The sequence below is a fragment of the Nicotiana tomentosiformis genome, chromosome 6 (assembly GCF_000390325.3).
Source record: "Nicotiana tomentosiformis chromosome 6, ASM39032v3, whole genome shotgun sequence".
In the NCBI taxonomy this organism is placed as follows: Eukaryota; Viridiplantae; Streptophyta; class Magnoliopsida; order Solanales; family Solanaceae; genus Nicotiana; species Nicotiana tomentosiformis.
Window position 1 is genome coordinate 120,085,577 of NC_090817.1, and position 22,317 is coordinate 120,107,893.

At 38.8% G+C, this 22,317-nt stretch overlaps 1 pseudogene; it reads left to right on the forward strand.

Moving 5' to 3' along the window:
* The first annotated feature begins 287 nt into the window (after nt 1-287).
* LOC104117728 (sucrose transport protein-like) lies at nt 288-21,088 on the forward strand (annotated as a pseudogene).
* Nucleotides 21,089-22,317: the final 1,229 nt, after the last annotated feature.

The window sequence follows — 22,317 nt, forward strand, 5'->3', positions numbered from 1 at the left end:
CCTACAAATGTGGATGTGTTTGCTGTGTTGCGTTATATAGCTACTTAGTTAAATAGTATATACAGTGTATATGTTTGTTGTATCGCCCAATATAGCGTGTCTGCTGCAAAAGAATGACAATCTCTTTAATAACTGGACTTCCGTTTAAAAAGACCAAAGTCACGGAACACTCCTGAATTTTCTTGTCTCAGGGAAATCTAGAGCAGGAAGAGGTAGATTCCATTTTTGGTTTCTTCCATTTCCATTAGAAGAATCCAGAAAAGGAAAAAGAAAAAAGAAAGATAAAACAGAGATCAAGAACTGGAGAAGAGAAAGAGCTTTTCTTTTTCTTTCTATCTGGCGCTCTACAGGGGCGCCAGAGATCTTTTTCGCTCTCAGAGTTATTATACATTTTAAGAAAAGAAAAAGAAAAGAAGGAAGAGAGAATAAGAATATCTCCTCTCTCTATATTACGTTTTTCCTTTTTCAGTACCGTAACAGGTATTGAAGCTTTCCCATTATCCTTCTCATGCATTTTCATCCTTTATATAGCCGAAGATGAGATTGAGACTGAAACACATTTCTTCTTGTGATTTTGTTTTGTGTAACGTGAGAATATGTTAATATGACTTTTGTTTTTTGTTTTGGCATGTTAGAATGCCAATATTCTCTTTGGCCAAAGCTCGACTTTAATTTGTTACAGAAACCAATCTAGTTCAGTAGCATAGCTAGGCCGAGCTGAGCTCAAATATTCTTGAAAATCTTAATCCATTATAGGAACAAGACATTATTTCCTTTCTTATATATTATGATCAATCATATTAATTATAAAATACACAAAAAATATCCTTCTTTCATCATTATAATACAACAAAATCAACATGGTTATAAATCTCTATTTAATATTATAGGGTTAAATTTCACAAATGGTCATATAACGATAATTTTTTTTCACCAAAGTCATATAACTATATTTTCTCACAAAAATTATAAAACTTTCACTAACTCACACAAAAATCATAGCGACCGGAAAAAAATAACTTTCCGGTAGTATTTTCTTATATCATATTTTTTATTTTAGTCTAATAAATAATAACCCAATTAAAATATGAGCAACATACGTTTTTAGCCGCTCACTTATTAACATTAAATCTTTTAATCAATTTCAATCCAATCATTTAGATACATAGATATATTCACCAGACCCCTCGCTATAGCGTAGCGCACAGATTTGCCCTTTTTTTATTTAGATGCACATAATTTGTTTTAAATATTTTCATAATTTTGTAGACCAAGTCATACATAACTTAAATACGGATTGATATTTCAATGGAGAGTGAAGTTCAACAACCATATTCAGCTGTTCCAGTACTGCCGCCACGTTGGAAGATAGTAATGGTGGCATCCATAGCTGCTGGAGTTCAATTCGGATGGGCACTTCAGCTCTCTTTGTTAACTCCTTATTTACAGCTTCTTGGTATTCCACATAGATATGCTTCAATTATATGGCTTTGTGGACCTATTTCTGGAATGATTGTTCAGCCTGTGGTTGGTTACTTAAGTGACAACCTCTCCTCCACCTTTGGCCGCCGTCGGCCTTTCATTGTCGCCGGCTCCTCCCTCGTCGCCGTCGCTGTCATCTTCATTGGCTTTGCTGCTGATATTGGTCATGCTTTTGGTGATCCTCTTGATACAAAAACTAAGCCTCTTGGCATTATTACTTTTATCGTTGGGTTTTGGTACCTTGATGTCGCTAACAACATGTTACAGGTAAATGAAATTAGAGCTTCACTTTAATATGCTCGTATTGAAATTTCTTTTTATATTCTTAGGTCAATTACTAGTAATTTCTATAATAAAGATACATAAGTTGATCACAAACTATCGATCTTACAAACTCCCGGTTGAATATGTGGCAAAATGTTTGAGATAACTTATTGAGAGGCGCGTGCAGATGAAAAAAGTCTTAAAAATATGTCCACCTAGCCATTTCTAACACAGGGTTCTATGAACCCAATAGTTAAGGTATGAACATGATGATAGTTTAGGGAGATTTTAACATATTCACTCAAATTTTTATTCCGCGTGAATTGCTACTTGGAACTCTTTGGAAGAGTTTTTGGAACGTGATGCTGACGTAGCAGGTCATATATATTCTTCCGGGGTAACTGGGAGCACCCAATAGTTTAGGTATAACAGCAAACAAATATCAGAACAAACGAGACTCTTTGACTGTACCTTCTGTATATGGTTTGTTGAAAGAATTTTGAATGCAGGGTCCGTGCAGAACATTCTTGGCTGATCTCTCCGGCGGAAAAGCCGGTCGGATAAGGACGGCACAGTCTTGCTACGCATTCTTCATGGCGGTCGGAGGCGTTCTGGGGAACGCCGCCGGTTCATACTCTCACCTCTACACCATTTTCACCTTTACAAAGACAGAAGCCTGTGATGCTCAATGTGCAAACCTAAAGAGCTGTTTTCTCATCTCAGTAGTTTTATTGCTCAGTTTAACAACCTTAGCCTTAACAACTGTGGATGAAAAAGGGCTGCCACAGAAAGATTTCATTAACAGTGAGTAGTATTTGGGTGCATCAGGAAAAAAAGGAGGATTGTTGTTTTTTGGAGAGATGTTTGAAGCTCTAAAGCATTTGCCAAGAGCAGTGTGGATTCTTCTAATGGTCACAGCTGTGAACTGGATTGCTTGGTTTCCATTCACCTTGTATGGCACTGATTGGATGGGCAAAGAGGTATTTAATTAGAAGTATTGTCTTACTTTTCTTTTTAGTTTGTCTTTCTACATTTTTATTTATACTTGTCGATTTGGTTTAAAGACAAAGTCATGCAAGATTGTAATGCAGAGATTAGTAATAATATAAGGATTATATAAAAAGATATTATTTCTTGTTGAATATTTAATATGACATATACATATACTTCTTTTTATTCAAATCATCCACCTAAGCTTTCACTTCCTGTGGCGTGAGGTTTGACATTATCCCTTACATTATTTATTAATAACAAAAAATTAGTACATCACAGAGGGGCCATAATTAAAGCCTTACCTCCAAAACTAGTTAAAGAACCACTTTTATATATGACATATTAATCGGTTCTACTACTTCTATCAAGTTACCCATTGAACTTTTATGAGAGTTTGACATCTTTCAGTTTATAGGATGTCACTAGACTGATATAGTATTAATTTAAAAAAGGAGAGTTTTAGATTTTGAGAATTATACCCTAAGTGGGAGTTGTAAAGTTAAAAGACTACTGACTCAGAATTTTAAAGGTTACAATTTTTTTAGAATTAAAATTAACTTTTTACACTATGCATCTTACTCGTTTTTTTTTCTTTCTTTGTTTGGACAGGTATATGGGGGCACAGTTCGGGACGGGAATCTATACAATAAAGGAGTAAATGCAGGTGTATTTGGGCTTCTGTTGAGCTCATGTGTGCTATGCTTAATGTCACTAGGGATGGAGTGTGTTGGAAAGTGGCTAGGTGGTGCAAAAAGGCTATGGGGGATTGTCAATTTCATCTTGGCTATTTGCTTGGCCATGACTGTTTTGGTTACAAAAATGGCAGAGAAATCACGGCGATACGGCGGCGACGGCGATCTTCTGCCGCCGGATCAAGGTGTCAAAGGTCAGTGCCTTGCTTCTTATTGCTGTTACGGGAATTCCTCTAGCTGAGAGTTCTTCTATTATTTGTAGTATCTGTAATTTGCTACTTTTAACACAAAACAATTAAGTAATGCATTTAAGTGCGTAATATGATAAGCCACATTGCATTACTTAAATGTTTTTTTTCCGTAACTTTTGACGCAGAGTAAAATATTATGTGTAAAAATTCATTAAAATTGTAAAAATAATAGATATGAACCCATAACTTTAAAAATATAATGGGTTTTGTGTTAAAATTTTTTAAACTTAAACCCATAGAGTTTAAATACTGAATTCGCCGCTGGCCCCGTGACCGTAGATTTTCTTTTATTTTTAATTTTTTAGAAATTAATAAACATATAATTCATAAAAAAGTTAAATTTGCACTTTGAGATAAAACACAATGAGTGTTTGGTTACTGAGTAAACTAAAGGACAAAGAGAAAGGATTATGAAATTACAGGCTAACAACTAAAAAAAGCATTTCTGTTATGAAAATAATTATATTGTGGATGTTCATTTATTACTTCACTATAGATAATCTTCCTGAAAAAGATTATCTATTTAGTACTCTGTTGAAGTTTATCTACAAGCAGCTGATGCAGACAGGTTGCAAGCAGCTCAATGAAATAATTTGCAGCAGCTTCTTATTAAATAGGCATGTTGCAAGCAGCTCATGCAGACAGCTTACAAGCAGCTAAAGAAAAGCCTTGCAGCTGCTTCCTGAAAAGCCTCGCAGCTGCTTCCTTTCTTCTATAAATAGAGGAGTTTTCAGTTCATTATGTACATAAGTTTGAAGTTTGAATAATATATCAATTTCTCTCTATACTTGTCTTTACTTTACAGTTTTTATTTTATAACACGTTATCAACACGGGACTCTGCCATCTCGAGAAAATACTTTGAAAGTATCAGAGGAACGAACTTTTTTCTAAATAATGTCAAATCTTTCTAAATTTGAGTTTGTAGCCCTGGATATATCGGACAAAAGCTACATGTCTTGGGTGCTTGATGCCGAAATTCATCTTGATGCGATGGGTCTGGCAGACACCATCAAAGATAAAAATCAGGCATCAAACCAAGACCGTGCCAAAGCAATGATATTCCTACGCCATCACCTTGATGAGGGCCTGAAAATGGAATATCTTACTGTTAAAGATCCAGTCATAATGTGGAATAATTTGAAAGATAGATATGACCACCTGAATATGGTCGTTCTTCCACAGGCACGTTATGATTTGACTCATCTAAGGTTACAAGATTTTAAATCTATCAGTGAGTATAATTCTGCTATGTTCAGAATTATTTCCCAATTGAAACTATGTGGTGATAATATTACTGATCATGATATATTGGAGAAAACTTTCACCACTTTTCATGCCTCGAATATGCTCCTGCAGCAGCAATATCGAGAGATGGGATTTAAAAAATATTCTGAACTTATCTCACATCTTCTTGTAGGCGAGCAACATAATGAGCTATTAATGAAAAACCATGAAAGCCGACCTACTGGTTCTTGTACATTCCCTGAAGTGAGTAAGACGAACTTCCACCAAGCTAAGCGTGGAAGAGGACGTGGCCTCAGTTGTGGTCATGGCCGTGGTCGGGGAGGAAACTCTAATCGTGGTAATAACAATGCACCAAAGAACCCTCCTCACCACCAGCAGTGGAAAATGAAGGAACAAAAGCATGAAGCGGTGCAAGAAGCAAAGCCAGAAAATGCATGCTATAGATGTGGAGGAAAAGGGCACTGGTCACTTACATGTCGTACGCCAAAGCACCTGGTTGAGCTGTATCAAGCCTCCCTGAAAAAGACAGAAAAATGCTGAAGCAAATTTTATTTCTGAAGATAGTTTAGACTTCATGCATTTGGATGTAGCTGATTATTTTGCACTCCCAGAAGGAGAAACAAGTCATGTGATCGGTAGTGAATATGTAAAAATGTAAATATTTAAATTTTTGTTGTTTGTAGTAGATAGTATAGTTATGTAATTGTTGTACATAAATAAAAGTTATGCTTTGATAATAATTTTTACTATCATATTTATTTTGTTTATGTCATTTTGAAGAATATGGATAATCCTCAAATTATGTTTGGATCAAAGATCAATCATGAAGATATTTGTGTAATTGATAGTGGAACAACTCATGCCATATTCAAATATCAAAAATACTTTTCTTATTTGCATAAGGAAAAAGCAAATATTTCTACAATTTCTGATAATATAAGTTTGATTGAAGGCTCCGGAAGAGCTATTGTATTTTTGTCTAAGGGAACAAAACTTATTATAGACAATGCATTATTCTCCTCCAAGTCCCGAAGAAACTTATTGAGTTTTATAGATATCCGTCGAAATGGGTATCATGTTGAGACAATAGATGAAATGAACGTGGAATATCTTTGTATTGCAAAGAATATTTCTAGCCAGAAATGCATTGTAGAAAAGTTACCAACTTTATCTTCTGGCTTATACTATTCAAAGATTAGTACAGTTAAAACACACTCTATCGTAAACCAGAAGTTTACTGATTCAAATACTTTTGTGCTTTGGCATGGCCGTTTGGGCCATCCTGGATCAATAATGATGAAACGAATTACTAAAAATTCGAGTGGGCATCCATTAAAGAACCTGAAGATTCTTACAAATGATGAATTTTCTTGTGATGCTTGTTATCAAGGCAAAATGATCACTAGACCATCACCAATGAAGGTTGGCATTGAGTCCCCTACCTTTTTAGAACATATACATGGGGATATATGTGGACCTATTCACCCACCAAGAGGGCTGTTTAGATATTTTATGGTCCTAATAGATGCATCTTCAAGATGGTCTCATGTTTGCCTACTATCATCTCGCAACCTGGCGTTTGCAAAGTTATTAGCCCAAATAATTCGATTAAAGGCACAATTCCCAAATTATCCTATAAAGGCTATTCGCCTTGATAATGCTGGAGAATTCTCATCTCAAGCTTTTGATAATTACTGTCTATCAGTTGGAATAAAATTTGAACATCCTGTAGCTTATGTTCATACTCAAAATGGCCCTGTAGAGTCATTTATTAAACGACTGTAATTGATAATAAGACCACGACTTATGAAAATAAAATTTCCCACTACTGTTTGGGGCCATGCTATCTTGCACGCAACATCACTTATCCGTCTCAGACTAACACATTATAATAAATATTCTCCGTCACAATTAGTTTTTGGTCATGAATCAAATATTGCCCATCTATAAATTTTTGGATGTGCTGTATATGTGCCAGTAGCACCACCACAACGCAGTAAGATGGGCCCCCAAAGAAGGTTAGGAATATATATTGGGTTTGAATCACCCTCTATTATTCGCTATCTTGAACCATTGACGGGAGATTTATTTACTGCTCGATTTGCAGATTGTCGATTTGATGAAACAAATTTCCCACAATTAGGGGGAGAGAAAAAGGAAATCAAAAGAGAAATTGTGTGTAAAGTTTCATCATTATCTCATTTTGATCCACGTACCCCTATATGTAATCAGGAGGTCCAGAAGATCATTCATTTACAAAATATAGCAAATCAAATGCCAGACGCGTTTACTGATTTGAAAAGGATAACTAAGTCACATATCCCTGTAGAGAATGTGCCTATACGAATTGATGTCCTAGCAGGACCATCTACTAGCATAAGAACTAGTGAACCTAAAGCACGCCATAAGCGTGGTAGGCCTTTGGGTTCTAAGGATCGAAATCCTAGAAAAAGAAAATCGACAAATGATCAAAATGATATTATGAAGGGATCTCCTGAAGAGACTCAAGATCTGATTAGTTCTGAGATTCCTGAAGAAATCAATGAACCCGAGACTCAAGTGAGTGAGGAACTTTTAATAAGTTCTACTGGTGATGGGATTAATTTAAATCGATCTGACATAGTGGTGATAATATTTTTGCATATAATGTTGTACTTAACATTATGTAAGATAGTGAGGATTGTGAACCCCGATCTGTCGAAGAATGTCAACAAAGATCTGATTGGCCAAAATGGCAAGGGGCAATTCAATCAGAATTGAACGAACTTGCTAAAAGAGAGGTCTTTGGACCAGTAGTCCAAATACCTACTCGTGTAAAACCAGTTGGTCATAAATGGGGTTTTGTGCGAAAAAGGAAATACCAAAATGAAGTTGAAAGATACAAGGCTCGCCTTGTCGCACAAGGATTCTCACAACGACCTGAAGTCGATTATGAAGAAACATATTCACCAGTTATGGATACCATAACATTTCGATATCTCATCAGTTTAACCTTACGTGAAAGACTTGAAATACATATGATGGATGTGGTTACAGCTTATCTGTACGGGTCACTTGATAATAATATTTACATAAAAATCCCTGAAGGATTTAAAATGCCTGAAGCATATTCAAAATCTCTGAAAATGTATTCAATCAGATTACAAAGATCTTTGTACGGTTTAAAGCAATCTGGGTGCATGTGGTATAATCGCCTTAGTGAATATTTACTGAAAGATGATTACATAAATGATGTTATTTGTCCATGTATTTTTATAAAAAAAATGACATCAGAATTTGTGATACTTGCTGTTTATGTTGATGACATAAATCTTGTTGGAACTCCAGAAGAGCTCCAAAAGGCAATTGAATATCTTAAGAAAGAATTTGAGATGAAAGATCTTGGAAAAACAAAACTTTGTCTTGGATTACAAATTGAACATTTAGCAAACGGGATCTTTATACATCAATCTGCCTATACAGAAAGGGTCTTAAAATGCTTTTACATGGACAAAGCGCACCCATTGAGTACACCAATGGTTGTTCGATCACTTGAAGTGAATAAGGACCCGTTCTGACCTCCAGAGGAGGATGAGGAACTCCTTGGTCCTGAAATACCCTATCTCAGTACAACTGGTGCACTTAAGTATCTTGCTAATGCTACAAGGCATGACATATCATTTTTTGTTAATTTACTAGCAAGATATATCTCTTATCCTACTCGGAGACATTGGAATAGGATTAAGCATATTTTGCGATATTTAAAGGGAACTCTTGATATGGGTTTGTTTTATGCTAACAAAGGTAGTGCAGATCTTGTTGGTTATGTAGATGTAGGTTATTTATCTGATCCCCATAAAGCTCGATCTCAAACCGGGTACGTGTTTACATGTGGAGGTACTGTCATATCATGGCGCTCCACAAAGCAGTCAATTGTTGCTACTTCTTCAAAGCATGCTGAGATAATAGCTATTCATGAAGCAAATAGGGAATGCGTATGGTTGAGATGAGTGATTCATTTTATTCAAGAAAAATGTGGTTTGAAGTGTGATAAATGTAATGACCCAACCGGTCATTTTAACTTTTAGAACCCCGTTTCCTAAAATAAAACTTCCTGTAGGTGCTTGTAATGATTTATGACTTGCGGGGATGGTTGGTTCGGGATTTGGAAGTGTTTGAGGTGAAACCAGAACACTTGGTTCCTTAAGTTGGCCTTAAAGTGCTAAGTTCGACTTCGGTCAACATTTTGAGAAAACAACCTCGGAATAGAATTTTGATGATTCCAATAGCTCTGTATGGTGATTTTGGACTTAGGAGAATGATCGGAATTTTATTTGGAAGTCCGTAGTGAAATTAGGCTTGAAATGGCTAAAATAGGAATTTAAAGTTTGAAAGTTTGACCGGGGAGTTGATTTTTTGATACCGGAGTCGAAATCCAGTTCTGAAAATTTTCATAGCTTCGTTATGTAATTTATGACTTGTGTGTAAAATTTGAGGTCAATCGGAGTTGATTTGATAAGTTCCGACATTGAATGTAGAAGTTGAAAACTCTTAGTTTCATTAAGCTTGAATTGGGGTATGATTCATAGTTTTAGCGTTGTTTGATGTGATTTAGAGGTTCGACTAAGTTCGTATGATGTTTTAGGACTTGTTGGTATATTTGGTTGAGGTCCCGAGGGACTCGGGTGAGTTTCGGATGGTTAACGGATCAAAAGTTGGACTTAAAAAGCTGCTGCAATTTTCTCTTCTGCTGCATATTCTGGGCTGTGATCGAACCTCAGATCGAGCCCCAGATATCGAGCCCACGATCGAGGCCTGAGTCGAAGCCAGGGACGAGGCTCAGTATCGAAGCCTCGATCGAAGGCAAGGCTCGAGGGCATGATCGAAGGTAAGGCTCGAGGGCTAGGATCGAGACCCATGCTCGATGTCCTGATCGAAGGCTCAAGCTCGATGCAATGATTGAGGCTATGATCGAAGGCCCAACCTCGATACCCTGATCGAACTCCCTAAAACCGAGCTCCCTAAGACCGAGCTCCTTGAGATCGAGCTCCTTGATCGAACTCCCTGAGATCGAGCTCCTTGATCGAACTGGGTAGAGCTGTAAGTTATAAACACAGAGGACATTCGTCCCATTTGCCCTTTTTGGCGAACTTGAGCTTGAGCAGAGACGACTTTTGGCAGATTTTCAAGGGAAAAATATTGGGGTAAGTGATTCTAACTTGAATTTGGTCTACATATACAAGTATATTATTGTTTTCACAATTTAATTAGTGTTTTGAGATTGAAATTTGGAAAAGTTTAGAAATCTCATAGAAACGAAAATTTGAGATTTCGGTATCGATTCGGAGTCGGATTTGAGTGAAACTGGTATGGTTGGACTCGTAATTGAATGATTTGTCGGATTTTATAACTTTCGTCGGATTTCGAGATGTGGGCCCCGCGGGCGAATTTTTAATTAATTTCGGGATTTTTATCAAAAATGTAGTATTTCCTTATAGAATTGATTCCTATAATATTTAGTGATTGTATCGAATTATTTTGGCTAGATTCGAGCCAGGTGGAGTTGGATAATCGTGGAAAAGGCCTTATAGTGGATTAAATTGGAGCAAGACGAGGTAAGTCTCTTGTCTAATCTTGTGAGGGGGAAATTACCTCATAGGAGATTAAAAATTAAATAATTGTTGCTAATTGTGGGGGATATGTATGCACGAGGTGAGGAGAGTCCGTGCGTAGCTACTATTAATGCTAAAGTCCGGGTAGTTTAAGACTCAAAGCATGCCTTACTTGTGTAAATTGTATTCTTTGATTTATTTATATTAATTGATATCTATATGAATATATTGTGAATTGTTAGATAAAGATATTAAAGGATGGAAATCTCATAGGCTTTATTGTCTGTTTAAATCAATTAATTATTAAAATAAATTGTTCTCCTCCCAAATTCATCTCATAATTAATATACTCTCCTTCCGGAGGCACATAAGAAAATGTTCTCCTTTCTTGTGGAGCGGGCCGAACGCCTCGGCAGGATAGATGCATCTATTGATCGCGCCGCACGTCCCTTGGCAGTGTACACGACACTCTGGATCGGGCCGTATGTCCTCGGCAGAAATCGTGCTTAATAATAATAATTACACGATACTTTAATAAATTATTTCAGCTCGTGAAGCTAATTAATAAATTAGAAAAGCCTTGGAATTTAATAAATTATTATTCTTGCTTGTTAAGGAATTAATTGTTACTCCTGTAAATGAGATTTAATTGATAAATTGGAAATTATTTGAGTTGAAGGAATTTAATTAATATATTGAGAATTGTTACATTTGAAGGAATTTGATTATTTTCGCTGAGTAAATAAATTATTTGTAAATTCTGTAAATCATGCTGATTTAAATATCTTACTTTTATTTCAATTATTATTGACCCATAGTGAGTGTCAAAGTCGGCCATCTCGTCTCTACCACTTCGAGATTAGGCTTGATACTTACTGGGTACACGTTGTTTACGTACTCATACTACACTTGCTGCACTTTTTGTGCAGGATCTGAGACAGGTACTAGTGGAGGACCTATCATCACATACCCACGTCATCCCGAGGCATAGTGGTGAGCTGCCTTTCTGAGCCGTTCTGCAGCTACCAGTGTCTCTTCTGATATTTTTATTCTGTCTATTTTATTTCAGACATTATTTGGAGTTTTGTATAATCTACTAGATGCTCATGCACTTGTGACACAGTGTCTTGGCACACACATTAGTAGAAATTGGTATTTTATTATCTTCTTGAAATAAAAGTTTAACCAATGTATGTTTGACTTATTAGTTGGCTTGCCTAGCTGTAGTGTTGGGCGCCATCACGATCTATAGGAAAAATTGGGTCTTGACAACATGGTATCAGAGCACTAGGTTCACGTAGGTCTCACAAGTTATGAGCAGACCTAATAGAGTCTTGTGGATCGGTACGGAGACGTCTGTACTTATCTTCGAGAGGCTATATGGTGTTAGGAAACTACCTTTCTTCATATTCTATCGTGCAATTGATGTAGTACTAAATATCCTTCTCTTATTCTCTCACAGATGGTGAGAACACGCTCTAATGAGATTCCAGACCAGAGAAGAGCTACTCCCCCAGTTGCTAGAGGCCGAGGCAGAGGCCGAGGGAGGGCTCCAGCCCGTGGTAGAGGGCGAGGACGTCCCAGGACTATTTCGCTTATGCCGCCAGTGGATCCAGCAGAGAATCCCATTATTGAGGAGCAGGGTGAGGTGCCTGTGGCAGAGCCAGCTCCGGTGGACTTCACATCTGCACCGGGATTTCAGGATGTCTTGGGTCGTATGCTGCGATCCATGGACAATATGACTCATGCCGGTTTATTTCCGGCAGACCCAGCCACATCTCAGGCTGGCGGGGGAGCACAGACCCCTACTGCGCAGGCTCATGGACAAGCAGCTGCTGTATATCAGACCCAGGGTGCACTACCCGTGGGTGGAGCCCAGCCAGTGGCAACAACTACACCTGAGCCCAGGCCAGCTGTAGCCGCCGATCCCCAGAAACTATTGGACAGATGGACTAGGCTACATCCTCCTGTCTTCGGGGGTGAGCGACATGAGGATCCACAGGATTTCATTGATCGTTGCAAGGATAGACTGTACAACATGAGGATATTGGAATCCCATGGGGTTGATTTTGCTACTTTTCAACTAGAGGGTAGAGCCCGTAGATGGTGGCAGTCTTATGCTCTTGGCAGACCAGCAGATTCTCCTCCCATGACTTGGGACAGGTTCACCCGTATCTTCTTGGACAGGTATATTCCACCCTCCTAGAGGGAAGAGTTGCGGTTTCAGTTTGAGCAGCTCCAGCAGGGTCAGATGTCAGTGACCGATTATGAGGCGAGGTTTTCTGAATTATCTCGCCATGCACTAATGATACTCCCTACCGAGGCGGAGAGAGTGCGAAGGTTTGTAGCTGGTTTACATACTGGTATTCAGGCTACTATGGCTCGAGAGGTTGAGATGGGTACTTCTTATGAGCGAGTTGTGGAAATAGCCCGGAGGATTGAGGGTGTACGTCAGCGGAGCCGAGAACAAATTATGAAAGATAAGCGGTTCAGGTACTCTGGAGAGTTCAGAGGAGCTCCGTCCGGGGGCAGAGGTCAGTTCGTGAGGGGACAGTCCAGCAGAACACCATATCCAGCACCACCACCTCCTCGAGGTGCTCCGGTGCGACCTTATCTCAATGCTATCCCAGAGAGTTCTTACCGCCCACTAGCTATTCAGGGTCCTCCCAGTGGGTATTCAGGTCCACAGGGCCAGACACTTAGTCAGCAGCCCATCGCACCGAAGATTTGTTACGAGTGCGGGGATCCCAGTCACATGCGGAGGTTTTGCCCCAGGCTTCGGGGTAGACCAGTACAACAGGGTCAGCAGCCTATGCTTACCGGACCAGTTGCTCCACCAGTAGTCCGACCACCCAGAAGGTGGAGGACAGGTGGGTAGGGGCCGTCCTAGAGGTGGAGGTCAGCCAAGCGGAGGCCAGCCAGTTGGCGCTCCAACTCGGTTCTATGTTTTTCCGGCTAGACCAGATGCAGAGGCCTCAGATGCCGTGATTACAGGTATTATTTCTGTTTGTGGCAAAGATGCCTCAGTATTATTTGATCCAGGATCTACGTATTCATATGTGTCATCTCTATTTGCTCCATTCCTGGGCGTTTCTCGTGAGTCCTTGAGTACTCTTGTTTATGTGTCCACTCCTGTGGGCGATTCTGTTATTGTGAACCGGATCTACCGGTCCTGTATTATTACATTCTGTGGTTATGAAACTAGAGCAGATCTCCTATTGCTTGAGATGATCGATTTTGAAATTATTCTGGGTATGGACTGGTTGTCTCCATATCATGCTATTCTAGATTGTCATGCCAAGACTGTTACCTTGGCTATTCCAGAAATGCTTGAGCTGGAGTGGAAGGGTTCGTATGTTAGTTCATTTAATCGAGTTATTTCTTTTATAAAGTCTCAACACATGATTGAGAAGGGTTGTTTGGCTTATCTAGCCTATGTTCGGGATACTACTGCAGAGACTCTAGCTATTGATTCAGTGCATGTAGTTCGGGAGTTCCCCGATGTATTCCCGTTAGATCTTCCAGGTATGCCACCTGATCGTGATATTGATTTCTGTATTGACTTGGCTTCAGATACCCAGTCTATATCTATCCCATCGTATCGTATGGCTCCGAAAGAATTGAAAGAACAGCTTGAAGAGTTACTAGCCAAAGGGTTTGTCAGACTAAGTGTATCGCCTTGGGGTGCACCGGTATTATTTGTGAAAAAGAAGGATGGAACAATGCGGATGTGTATTGATTATCGCCAATTGAACAAAGTCACTATTAAGAACAAGTACCCGTTGCCGTGTATTGATGATCTATTTGACCAGTTGTAGGGTGCTAGGGTATTCTCTAAGATCGACTTGAGGTCGGGGTACCATCAGTTGAAGATTCGGGATTCGGATGTTCCGAAGACTACTTTCCGTACTAGATATGGTCATTATGAGTTTCTGGTAATGTCTTTTGGTTTAACTAATGCACCGGCAGCATTTATGGATTTGATGAACAGGGTATTCAGGCCATATATTGACTCATTTGTCATTGTCTTCATTGATGACATTTTGATCTACTCACGTAGTAAGGAGGAGCATGAACAGCATATGAGAGTAGTGCTTCAGATATTGCAGGAACAAAAGTTATATGCCAAGTTCTCTAAATGTGAGTTTTGGCTAGAGTCTGTAGCATTTTTGGGACATATCGTATCGGGCGAAGGTATTAAAGTTGATCGCAAAAAGATTGAGGCAGTTCAGAATTGGCATCGTCCCACTTCGGCGACGGAGATCAGGAGTTTTCTGGGTTTGACAGGTTATTATCATCGGTTCGTGGAAGGTTTTTCATCTATTGCAGCACCTTTGACCAAATTAACCCAGAAGGGTGCTCCATTCCGATGGTCCGATGATTGTGAGGTGAGCTTTCAGAAGCTCAAGACATCATTGACTACAACACCAGTGTTAGTGTTGCCTTCTGGTTCAGGAATGTATACAGTGTATTGCGACGCTTCGCGCGTTGGCTTGGGTTGTGTATTGATGCAGGAAGGGCAAGTTATTACATATGCTTCACGTCAGCTGAAGCCCCACGAAAAGAATTATCCGGTACATGATTTGGTGTTAGCTGCGATTGTTCACGCTCTTAAGATTTGGAGGCATTATCTTTATGGGGTGTCTTGTGAAGTTTACACTGATCATAGCAGTTTGCAACATTTGTTCAAGCAGAGGGATCTAAATTTGAGGCAGCGTAGATGGCTAGAGTTACTAAAAGTTTATGATATTACTATCCTGTATCATCCGGGCAAAGCAAATGTGGTTGCAGATGCCTTGAGCAGAAAGGCGGAGAGTATGGGTAGTTTGGCTTTCATTTCAGCAGAGGAAAGGCCATTAGCCTTAGATATTCAATCCTTGGCTAACAGAATTGTGAGGCTGGATATTTCGAAGCCCAGCCGAGTTCTTGCATGTGTTGTGGCCCAATCCTCACTATTTGAACAGGTCAAGGCTCGCCAGTATGATGACCCACACCTGGTGGTTCTTCGTGAAACGGTACTACGAGGTGGTGCCAAGGAAGTCACTATTGGTGCAGATGGTGTTCTACGACTCCAGGATCGTCTGTGTGTTCCTAATGTGGATGAACTGAGGAAAAAGATCCTAGAAGAGGCACACAGTTCTCGATATTCTATTCATCCAGGTGCTACTAAGATATATCGTGACTTGAGGCAACATTATTGGTGGCGATGAATGAAAAATGACATAGTTGAGTATGCAGCTCAGTGTCTAAATTGTCAGCAAGTTAAATATGAGCACCAGAGGCCAGGTGGCCTACTTCAGCAGATGACCATACCATAGTGGAAATGGGAACGAATTACTATGGATTTTGTAGTTGGATTGCCGCGGACCTTGAGGAAATTTGATGCCGTTTGGGTGATTGTTGACAGGTTAACTAAGTCGGCACATTTTATTCCTGTTGTGACTACGTATACTTCAGAGAGGTTGGCCCAGATTTATATTCAGGAGATAGTTCGGTTGCACGGTGTGCCAATTTCCATCATATCAGATAGAGGTCCTCAGTTTACTTTGCATTTCTGGAGAGCAGTACAGAGTGAGTTGGGGACCCGTGTAGAGCTCAGCACAACCTTTCATCCGCAGACCGATGGACAGTCAGAGAGGACAATTCAGATTTTGGAGGATATGCTCAGGGCATGTGTGATTGACTTTGGAGGTCAGTGGGATCGTTTCCTGTCTTTGGCCGAGTTTGCTTATAATAACAGTTACCAATCCAGCATCGAGATGGCTCCATTTGAGGCTTTATATGGTCGGCGATGTCGTTCACCTATCAGATGGTTTGAGCCAGGTGAGGCTAAGTTATATGGTACTGATTTGGTAAGGGATACCTTAGAAAAGGTAAAGTTGATTCAGGAGTGATTTCGTACAGCACAGTCCAGACAAAAGAGTTACGCGGATCAGAAAGCCCGTGATATATCATTTATGGTAGGTGAAAAAGTTCTCTTGAAGGTTTCGCCGATGAAGGGAATTATGAGATTCGGGAAGAAGGGCAAATTGAGCCCAAGGTTTATAGGCCCATTTGAGGTGTTGAAACGAGTTGGGGAGGTTGCTTATGAGCTTGCCTTGCCTCCCAGCCTATCGGGAGTTCATCCGGTGTTTCACGTATCTATGCTCCGGAAGTATCATGCCGACCTATCACATGTGTTAGACTTCAGCACAGTTTAGCTAGATAATAACTTGGGTTATGAAGAGGAACCAATTGCCATTGTTGATAAACATGTTCGCCAGTTGAGGTCCAAGAGGATTTCTGCAGTAAAAGTCCAGTGGAGGGGCCAACCAGTCGAGGAAGTGACTTGGGAGACTGAGGAAGACATGCGGAGCAGATATCCACACTTATTCAGCACTCCAGGTACAATTCTAAACCCGTTCGAGGACGAACGTTTGTTTAAGAGGTGGAGAATGTAATGACCCAACCGGTTATTTTAACTTTTAGAATCCCATTCCCTAAAATAAAACTTCCTGTAGGTGCTTGTAATGATTTATGACTTGCGGGGATGGTTGGTTCGGGATTTGGAAGTGTTTGAGGTGAAACTAGAACACTTGGTTCCTTAAGTTGGCCTTAAAGTGCTAAGTTTGACTTCGGTCAACATTTGGAGAAAACAACTTCGGAATAGAATTTTGATGATTCCAATAGCTCCGTATGATGATTTTGGACTTAGGAGCATGATCGGAATTTTATTTGGAAATCCGTAGTGAAATTAGGCTTGAAATGGCTAAAATAGGAATTTAAAGTTTGAAAGTTTGACCGGGGAGTTGATTTTTTGATACCGAAGTCGGAATCCAGTTCTGAAAATTTTCATAGCTTCGTTATGTAATTTATGACTTGTGTGTAAAATTTGAGGTCAATCGGAGTTGATTTGATAAGTTCCGACATTGAATGTAGAAGTTGAAAACTCTTAGTTTCATTAAGCTTGAATTGGGGTATGATTCATGGTTTTAGCGTTGTTTGATGTGATTTAGAGGTTCGACTAAGTTCGTATGATGTTTTAGGACTTGTTGGTATATTTGGTTGAGGTCCCGAGGGCCTCGGGTGAGTTTCGGATAGTTAACGGATCAAAAGTTGGACTTAAAAAGCTACTGCAATTTTCTCTTCTGCTGCATATTCTGGCTTGTGATCGAGCCTCAGATCGAGCTCCAGATATCGAGCCTCAGATCGAGCCCCAGATATCGAGCCCACGATCGAGGCCTGAGTCGAAGCCAGGGATGAGGCTCAGTATCGAAGCCTCGATCGAAGGCAAGGCTCGAGGGCATGATCGAAGGTAAGGCTCGAGGCTAGGATCGAGACCCATGCTCGATGCCCTGATCGAAGGCTCAAGCTCGATGCAATGATTGAAGCTATGATCGAAGGCCCAACCTCGATACCCTGATCGAACTCCCTGAGATCGAACTCCCTGAGACCGAGCTCCTTGAGATCGAGCTCCTGAGATTGAGCTCCCCTGATCGAGCTCCTTGATCGAACTGGGCAGAGTTGTAAGTTATAAAAACAGAGGACATTCGTCCCATTTGCCATTTTTGGCGAACTTGAGCTTGACAGAGACGACTTTTGGCAGATTTTCAAGGGAAAAACATTGGGGTAAGTGATTCTAACTCGAATTTGGTCTACATATACAAGTATATTATTATTTTCACAATTTAATTAGTGTTTTGAGATTGAAATTTGGAAAAGTTTAGAAATCTCATAGAAACGAAATTTTGAGATTTCGGTATCGATTCGGAGTTGGATTTGAGTGAAACTGGTATGGTTGGACTCGTAATTGAATGGGTTGTCGGATTTCGTAACTTTCGTCGGATTCCGAGATGTGGGCCCCGCGGGAGAATTTTTAATTAATTTCGGAATTTTTATCAAAAATATAGTATTTCCTTATAGAATTGATTCCTATAATATTTAGTGATTGTATCAAATTATTTTGGCTAGATTCGAGCCAGGTGGAGTTGGATAATCGTGGAAAAGGCCTTATAGTGGATTAAATTGGAGCAAGACGAGGTAAGTCTCTTGTCTAATCTTGTGAGGGGGAAATTACCTCATAGGAGATTAAAAATTAAATAATTGTTGCTAATTGTGGGGGCTACGTACGCACGAGGTGACGAGAGTCCGTGCGTAGCTACTATTAATGCTAAAGTCCGGGTAGTTTAGGACTCAAAGCATGCCTTACTTGTGTAAATTGTATTCTTTGATTTATTTATATTAATTGATATCTATATGAATATATTGTGAAATGTTAGATAAAGATATTAAAGGATGGAAATCTCATAGGCTTTATTGTTTGTTTAAATCAATTAATTATTAAAAGAAATTGTTCTCCTCCCAAATTCATCTCATAATTAATATACTCTCCTTCCGGAGGCACATAAGAAAATGTCCTCCTTTCTTGTGGAGCGGGCCGAACGCCTCGGCAGGATAGATTCATCTATGGATCGCGCCGCACGTCCCTTGGCAGTGTATACGACACTCTGGATCGGGCCGTACGTCCTCGACAGAAATCGTGCTTAATAATAATAATTACACGATACTTTAATAAATTATTTCAGCTCGTGAAGCTAATTAATAAATTGAAAAATCCTTGGAATTTAATAAATTATTATTCTTGCTTGTTAAGGAATTAATTGTCACTCCTGCAAATGATATTTAATTGATAAATTGGAAATTATTTGAGTTGAAGGAATTTAATTAATATATTGAGAATTGTTACATTTGAAGGAATTTGATTATTTCCGCTGAGTAAATAAATTATTTGTAAATTCTGTAAATCATGCTGATTTAAATATCTTACTTTTATTTCAATTATTATTGACCTATAGTGAGTGTCAAAGTCGGCCATCTCGTCTCTACCACTTTGAGATTAGGCTTGATAGTTACTGGGTACACGTTGTTTACGTACTCATACTACACTTGCTGCACTTTTTGTGCAGGATCTGAGACAGGTACTAGTGGAGGACCTATCATCACATACCCACGTCATCCCGAGGCATAGTGGTGAGTTGCCTTTTTGAGCCGTTCTGCAGCTACCAGTGTCTCTTCTGATATTTCTATTCTGTCTATTTTATTTCAGACAGTATTTGGAGTTTTGTATAATCTACTAGATGCTCATGCACTTGTGACATCGGGTCTTGGCACGCACATTAGTAGAAATTGGTATTTTATTATCTTCTTGGAATAAAAGTTTAACCAATATATGTTTGACTTATTAGTTGGCTTGCCTAGCTGTAGTGTTGGGCGCCATCACGACCTATAGGCGAAATTGGGTCGTGACAATAAAAGGTTCACAATTTTATACGAAGACAATGCTGCATGCATAGCCCAATTGAAGGGAGGATTTATAAAAGGAGATAGAACAAAGCACATTTCATCAAAATTATTCTACACACACGATCTTAAGAAAAATGGTGACATTGATGTGCAGCAAATCCGTTTAAGTGACAATCCGGCAGATTTATTCACTAAATCTTTGCCAACTTTAACTTTTGAGAAGACAAGATTGGAATGCGGAGACTCAAATATTTGAAACAAGGTTTTCATCAGGGGGAGTAAAATACGCGATGTACTCTTTTTCCTTACTAAGATTTTTTTCCACAGGGTTTTTCTTTTAAGGTTTTTAATGAGGCAGCTAGAAATGCGTATTACTAAATATGTGTACTCTTTTTTCTTCACTAGGATTTTTCTCACTCGATTTTTCCTAGTAAGGTTTTAATGAGGCACGATACCTTTTAATGAACATCCAAGGGGGAGTGTTATGAAAATAATTATATTGTGGATGTTCATTTATTACTCCGTTATAGATAATCTTTCCGAAGAAGATTATCCATTTAGTACTCTGTTGAAGTTTATCTACAAGCAGCTGATGCAGGCAGGTTGCAAGCAACTCAATGAAATGATTTGCAACAGCTTCTTATTAAACAGGCAGGTTGCAAGTAGCTCATGCAGACAGCTTACAAGCAGCTAAAGAAAAGTCTTGCAGCTACTTCCTGAAAAGTCTCGCAGCTGCTTCCATTCTTCTATAAATAGAGGAGTTTTTAGTTCATTATGTACATAAATTTGAAGTTTGAATAATATATCAATTTCTCTCTATACTTATCTTTACTTTACAGTTTTTATTTTATAACACTTTCTAGTTTTTTTAGTTTAACAATTTTCAATGAGCTGACTTTTGAGTATTTTTAAGTATCAAGAAAAGGACTTTTTGGGAAAATTCAACGTACTTACGTCCCACCAATATGTCTTAGTACGTACGTTTTAACAAACGCTTTTGAAAACTCTACTTTAAGATATGCATGTACACATGCTTATAACATAATTATTAAGCAAGTACTATCATTATTAATTAACATCTGCATCTCTAATAGTACAGAAATTGACTTACGATATAACAGCACGTACAAATATTACTTATTGCGTGCTAGAATATCATTAATCTTAATCTTACTAGTATTAACATGAAATTGACTCTTTTTAAATCTCGTCTTGTACAGGTCCTTTATAGCATCCCATTTGCTATGGCATCTATATATTCTAGTAATGCTGGGGCAGGGCAAGGTAATTAATCCTGAATATTCTTGTTATGATGTTAATAACAATCAGATCAAAACTATATTTTTTAATTTGTTTAATTCCACAGGTCTATCACAAGGAGTCATAAATCTTGCAATAGTTGTCCCACAATAATTAACTATAACTTCCTCGCGCGTTTTCTCTCTTTCTCACGTATATATTTTCGATGTCTTTTGCCTTTTCTAGTTTAAACTAACGTGACGTTGGATATTTAATTTCCTAATTTTGCACCTCTAGGATTTTCATTTTCCTAACTTGATAACGTTTTAATGATTCGATTATCATAATAAAAACCAAAATGTATTTGTAGCCTAAGCACAAACAAGGGCAGTGATAATGCTAGAGAAGTGGAGTAACTTAATGCAGAAAAATAAGACTTAGAGCCTATCTTGCTTAGCTGAATTTAAGTAGCTTTTGAGTATCAAATACTGAAAAATACTTTTCAAGTGCTGGTTATGTATTTGTTGAGGTTTTATTTTAAGATGTAATATTCTTAAAATGAGGGTGAATGGGAAATGGAGGGAAAATGAAATTTTGAGTAAAATTTTAAGTTTCCCCCTCTTAACAATGAGACATTGTCCCATATTGGAAGTGAAAGACATTTTTGGTGGGTATATATATAATTGCTCTTCTTGTAGCTCTTAAAGAGTTAAGAAGAAAGCAAGCCTCGCGCCGTCGTCGTCGCTCGCTCGGCTCGGCTGCGGCTGCGGCTTCGGCTTCGGCTTCGGATTTTACCAAATTTATTTGTTAATAGTAAATATTAACGTAAGATTATCCGTATTTGTAAACGAATATTTTCCAATCCGTGTATTGATAATTTGGCAGCCGGATAATGGTCTTCCCACCATGAAGTGGCTTGCTCCACAAACATGAAGTGCTTGCTCCACAAACATGAAGTGCTTGATCCACCATGAAGGGTGGACGTTTGGTCTTGCACTCCTTCTTGGCTGCTATATATATGAGCAGCAAATGTTGAAGAAAGATACCAAAAACTCAACATACAATTCGCTCAACAAATTGGCTATACATTGCATTCCTTCCTCTCAGAACTTCCATACGTTTTTCTGAGTATATACTCCTTCGTTCTGCATTGTTTTTAACTTCAAACAAAGCAACTGTAAGTGTGATTTGCTACCGAACTTTGTGTTCGCCGAAACACTGGGGTTTGAAGTACCGCTACACCAGTGTGTTATTCGTTCTATCCTGGGAGGAAATA